General features: G+C 41.1%; 1 pseudogene; it reads right to left on the bottom strand.

The window, feature by feature from the left end:
* Nucleotides 1-3,516: 3,516 nt before the first annotated feature.
* Nucleotides 3,517-5,842, bottom strand: LOC146318576 (signal transducer and activator of transcription 1-alpha/beta-like; annotated as a pseudogene).
* Nucleotides 5,843-6,518: the final 676 nt, after the last annotated feature.

The following is a 6,518-nucleotide window of genomic DNA, read 5'->3' as shown; positions in this document are numbered from 1 at the left end:
TAAAGGGACAGTTCACCCCCTGAATCAAAAGTACATTTCTTCCACTGGCATGTAGTGCTTTTTATCCATCTAGATTTTTTTGGTGTAAGTTGCAATTTCTGCCTTCTCTTCAATATAATGGGACTAAATGGCACTTAGCTTTCAGTGCTCAAAGCACCAAAAAATACATTTAAAAGTTTCAAAACCAAAATAATAATCCACAGACCTTTTTGTGAGCAGTTTCATGTAAGAACTACTCTTTTCTAGTAGTAACTGGGTCCTGATTTTTGGAGAGACACACTTTTTAATTTTTCTAATCTATTTTTTGGTGCTTTAAGGACCACAATCCGAGTGCCATTTAGTCCTATTATGTTGGAGAGAAGGCAGACATTTCTACAGCTGATATCTCTCACCAAACAGCACTACAGACCAGAGGGAAGAAAAGTATTTTTGACTGTGGATGAACTGTCCCTTTAAGAGTTGCTTTTCACTTGGATTTTGTATTTTACAGGCAGATGCCCCCCAGTGGTCCACTGTCAGAGGAGACGTCGATGCAGCAGATGCAGCAGATTCTTACATCTTCTTAGTGATGGGGGGACTCCATCGTCCTCTATTGTCGTCTCCCACCTGGCTGGAATGCACCACTTGGGCAACAAGGAGGCAAAAATGAGTGAAAAATTCAGCATAACCCCCTGTTTGTATCTCTGTGGACACTGTCCCCTCCCTGCCCCACACCTCCCTCCACGCCGGGTTCCAAATGGCCGAAGCAGTGGTTCAAACCAGGCAGTGCACTGGAATGTGAAATGTGAGCTATCTGATTGGACAGAAAAATCCTGGTTCTCATGGGTCTTCACTCTTTTCTATGGACTGCATCCTCCCAAAGTCATTGTGAGCAATAAGAATCAAACCCACGATCTTAAATTCTTAAGTCATCCTTTTACTACCTGAGCTATTGGAAAAGATGCTCAGACCTTGGTTGGTGTCTAATAGGACTCTGGATGACTACATTGCTTTGACTTGAAAATGTAACAATTGTGTTTTCTTTTCCAACAGAGACACACCTGCCTTTCAGACTGAGCTTACACCTTGAGTTTTAAGTGTAGTTGTATTTCTTGGCCAAAATACTCAAAAGAAAACTTCAGAAAAAAGAAAAAGAAAGTCTCAGGGCGGGTGAGCTTGGACTTGATCCTCCAACCTCGTGTATCTGATATTAGCTGCTTATCTTATTGAGCTATTCCTGCTGTCAATTTTTTTTTCCAATATTGCCAACAGTGGTGTTCATACCTGTGGTCATGAGTTCCAGCTATTTGGAAACCAAGTGTTGTCTCTACAGACAGCACCTTGTTAAATCATTTGACAATGAACAACCACACTGATAGGAGATGATATTGATGTTCTGTAAGATCATGTTGAAGCTTTCAGGTCCTCCACCCCTCAGCAGGAAGGGAATTGAACCATCAACCTTAGGACGACAGACAATAGAGACTAACCCCTTCACTAATGCAATCACACCACCCACCCCCCTCAACCAGAACTGACATGACTGTGGTAGACTTGGTAGACTGAGTGTACTTGATATGGCTGATGTTCATAAATGAGCAGGTGCTCCTATCCAGTAGGACTTGTTCATTGACTGTTTCCATGGAAACACTGATGAATGCAGCCATAAAGGTTTGGTTTGCTTTGATTTGGAAGAGAAAGATCACGCACCCTGGTGAAAAAGTGCGTACGACTCGACACCAGAGTAAAATGAGGCTTCTTGTGCTTTGACTATTCCCTGACTGATCAGAACTTTTGTAACTGAGAATCACTGAAACATGATTTAGGGCATCAGACAACAGTTTGCATGATATTCAAAAGCATTTTCAGACATTTTAAGCCTACGTTTTCCTCATATGATATAGGCCTGTTACCATGACAACACTGCTTGTTTTAGTGTGTTTGCAATGCATCATGGGGATGAGTCTGCTGTAAAAAGCACAATGTAAATTCACATAATTTCTTCCCTCATTAGTTGGAAAATGCTACGCTCCAAGTGCCGAGTGTATTACTATTATTCATTTATTTTTTAAAATTCTGAATTTTCTATTCAGAAAAAATAAAAATAAAAAGGGGCAATAGTCTGGAAAGAAATATTTATTCCATCCTCTTTTCTTTTCCTCTTTCTCTGAAGTTCCTCAAGGAACCCTGATTTTAATTGCACTTCATGCAAAAAATGGCAGAAAATGCAGTTTTCAGCCTTTCAAACATAGACATTCACAACCTTTAATGTAATGTCATTTCTATAACATCAACATTTACTTTTGGCCTGCAGCCTTCAACCACAATTCATTTTTGGCCTTTCATAGGACAGAATTTGGATCTCTAGTCCTGAAAACCTTCTTAAAACATGTGAAAAAAATGTGTTGTTGCTGTTTTTGTGTTTGATCAATTATGAACTTATCAAAATGATCTGGAAATGATCTGTTTAAGCTTGCAACAAAGAAAGATGCAGAAAGTCACCCTTCACTAAGCCCCACCCTCCTTAGTTACTGTTGCTGTCTGATAAACTTTCCATTCTCGCACTGCATTTATGCAGTTTACAGTGATATCAGTGGCAGATTGAACATCGAAGCAACTGTTGAAACATGAGGTCTTTGAAGAAGTCTTTGAGAAGTTAACAAAAGCAGCTTCTCATAGCTGGCTGATGGAAGCTAATGCTGACTGCCTGACTCGGCTGAAAAGTCTGTTTTGTTTTCATCTGACACGTTTTGAAACAAGAACTCTGTGGAAGTGTAAATGTAAAGTTACCTGACAGCTGTGTATCTGGTATAATGTAAATGCTAAAAGACTGATGCTAAAGCTAACTTTATGTCAGCAGACATTGGTTGGATGGTGAAATACAGCAGGTATATCTACATGATAGATGACAGAAATACAAACATGAAAAAAGGAAGCACAGGGACTTGTTAGGTTAGTGCAGTGGACTTGGAGACAGGTCACTCAGCCAGATGAGCCACACCATGATTGTGGAAGATATCTGGGAAAGGAGCAAAGCTAACTCTGCTTAGACCTGAGACAGTGAGCCAGAGAGAGATGCATCATCACTGACCCACTTTGACTCTGCATCAGCCCACATCCTCCTCCTCAAACCCCCACAGAACAAATGCAGATGCAGTGGGATCTAACAAGTTTGTCTGGAGGTAAAGTTACTGCAGCTAGTAAGCTAGTGTTAGTTAGCCAGACATGCTAACGTTCACAGTTTATGTCAGAGCAGATGAAGACAGAATTTAATCCATTCACCACATGTGTGATCCTGTGTTTCATGTTTGTGAGAGACAACAGAAAAGATGCCACCATCCAGATTCATGAAACGCTGAGCATCATTCTTCTCAGAGCCTCCTGCACACCTTCAACATGGAGAGAAATGAATTAGTGAAGGGTCAGTTTGCTGCATTCGAATTACAAAGACAGTGTCTTTGAAAATACTTCAGTAAGTTCATGTGCAGCAGCTGATTTACAGCAGATTGTGAATAAATGTAATGAAGTAAAAAAAAAAAGACATGGTTTTTGCCTCTGAAATGTGGTGGAGAAGAACAATCAGAAAAGTATTGTACTTGAGTAATGTGTGCAGGTGTGCGACTTACTCTCTGAGGGTTTGGGGTAGTACTTCCTGAAGGCCTTGTCTTTTGGGATGTTGGGGTAGAGGAAGCAGAGCGGGTTCTCAGGGATGTTTTCGGCGGCCATCACCGTGTAGGTACAGATGATGTCGGGCAGGGAGACGGCGATCAGCTCCTTCTACGTGTACGACTCCACAGAGTGGAGGACAGGCTTGTCTGGGTGGAAAAATTCAAAACTTGGCTCTGCTTTTGGATGCTCTACTGAAAGAAATGTCAAAAATAAAAAAACAGGAAGTACAATTCATTTCACAATATTTTACTTTTCCAAATGTTGAGTTTTCCAAATCAAAATGAGTAATCCTTATTATAAGCTGACGTGAGTGACTGATGGTGTGCTCACCATGGACGTTGTGTTGTCTCTGTCTCTGTTGCTCTCACTGAACCTGAGCAGGAAGGTCCCAGGACACTTGTCTCTCAGCAGTGTCTTCTCCCTCTCCTTGCAGATGCAGCCCATGATGGAGCTGCACACAGATGACAAAGACATTCACAAATCCACTCCAGACCTCTCAGAAATGAAAACTCACTCTGAAAATCACAAAAGACAAAAACACTCCTCAGCCATCGTTCCACAGGGGAAGCAGGTGTCTTTTAATCACATCCAGGATTCCTTCCATCCACAGCCAGAAGGGAAAAGCTTCTCATTGGCACTTTGCTGCAGGACAAAAGACACAGATGTTTAGTTGAGCAAAGATGAATTAACTGTACAGATACCACTTCTGAAAAAAGTAAAAGAAATACATTTTGCCTTAATCTTTATTTATATTTCTAGAATTATGTTAGTATGCACCAACACGCCACAGAAAACTCAGTGTAAGTGAAAACCTACTTGGCAATAAACTAGGGATGTCCTGATCACATTTTTTTGCCCCTGAATCCGAGTCATTTGATTTTGAGTATCTGCCGATACGAGTCCCGATCCGATACCTCAGCAATGCATTAATAATAAGAAGAAAAAAAGAGAACACATCCACATTTCCACCACGCGAAATGCCCAATTTGCACACATTACAAGTGGCTGTTGCACTGCCTTCACTGTCCAGTTTAAAATACCTCCAAACTGCAGACATTTTCGCTGTCCCGAGGTGACACGTTTGTCCTGCGTTAGCCTACTAACTACCAGCTCACTACTACTATGTTGTCAGAATTCCCCTCCTGCCATAAATTGTGATGTTTACGGTGTTGTTTCCGTCTGTGCAACAATGATTATTGATGTTGTCGAACTTATTAAAATTAAAACTAAGCCATTGTTATTCCATTTGACAATCTCTTTGTACCTCAGGATGAATTTAAAACGTGTACATGGCCATGCTTGTTGTTTTGTAAGGTTAAATCCGATCATTTCCACTGGATTCCGATCATTTGAAAATCACGTGATTGGAAATCGGGGCCAATCACGTGATTTTCAATGATCGGATCGGGACATCCCTACAATAAACCCATTTCTGATTTGGACATTTTCATAACCCGGCTGACTGAGTCTCACCTTGCAGAACTTGGTCCAGGGAATGAGTCCCTCTGGGTTCCTCTGGGCTTTGGCTCCTGCAGAGAAACACTCAGATTTACATTAAACAGGCCTGAAAAACATCTGCAGCTATCAGAGGGGTTTATTTTGTTTCTTGTTGCGTTTTTGTTTTTCTCCGTTTGATCGTACCCCGCAGTTTGTCGGCCAGCATGTTGAGCTGCTCCTGGTTCAGGCCTCGCTTGGTGACGGAGGAGAACTGCCAGCTGAGAACCTCCGACAGCTGAGACCACTTCTCTTCTCTTCACTTCTCTTCAGATTCTGAAGATGACAAGAGAAAAGAAATCTTAATGCACCCAACTGATACTGTATTTCTGAAGTCAGCCGAGATATTTGAGATTGATACAAAAAAAATCACTTATTTATCCAACGATTTTTACATAAACAAATGACACATAGAAACTTTTGCAACAACCTTAATTTTAGTTATATAAATACACAGAATTGCACTTTCTGTAAAACCTTTTCTACAGTTATGATTACAGACTTTCCCTCCTTACACTCAAATGCATCATAAAGAAGCTAAAGATGAATCTGACTAATAGCATTTCATACATCTTCTATAGATGATGTGATATTTTTAGCTCACCTTGGTCTCGGTGGTCAGCATGTTGTAGCACAGGATGGAGGCCCAGCCGCTGGGCAGCTGACACACATGAGAGATGACCACAACAGGCAGAGACATGGCCTACAACAACAACAACAACCATAATGCCAGCAGTATTAATAGCAGTAGATGTATCATTGAGGGTGTGTGTGTCTGTGTGTGTGCACATGCATGCGCTGTTGCGGGCATGTGTGTATGTATGTGAGTGTGTGTCTCTGTGTATGTCAGTAAAAGACCCTTTACAGATAGACAGAACAGCTTTTGTGTGTGTGTGTATGTAAAGTTTCTAAAATGTCAAAATTGGACACTTCAGGTTTAATTCTCTCTGTATGAGGTTTGAACAGCCAAAACAGTTTTAGGTCAGTCCACCAATCAGAAGACAGGACCAGCCTGCGGTTGGTGAAATTGGCCAGTTGCCTGTATGTTACAGCACAGAGAAATCTGAATACTGAAAGGACCAAAAGAAAGATGAAAGAAAGAATTTAACCTGAAGCAGCCAAGGTTTGAATTTATGAACAGTTGAAACAGACCACAGTCTAAAATGTCAAAACTGGACACAGAAAGACAAATCAGACAGAAGCAGACAGATAGGCAAACAGAGAGAGACAGACAGTCTTTTTAAACTTTTTAAACAATAATTTCAAACCTTGAGCTCCTTCAGGTGTAATTGTCTCTGTATGAGGTTTTAACTGCAAAGAACTCAGGCTGGTGAAATTGGCCGATCACCTGTGAGCAACAGCAGTTGCAAGACGAG

The sequence above is a fragment of the Lutjanus erythropterus genome, chromosome 11 (assembly GCF_056507025.1).
Source record: "Lutjanus erythropterus isolate fLutEry1 chromosome 11, fLutEry1.hap2, whole genome shotgun sequence".
In the NCBI taxonomy this organism is placed as follows: Eukaryota; Metazoa; Chordata; class Actinopteri; order Lutjaniformes; family Lutjanidae; genus Lutjanus; species Lutjanus erythropterus.
The sequence above is the reverse complement of the archived record's forward strand: the minus strand, read 5'-3'. Positions and strand labels throughout refer to the sequence as shown.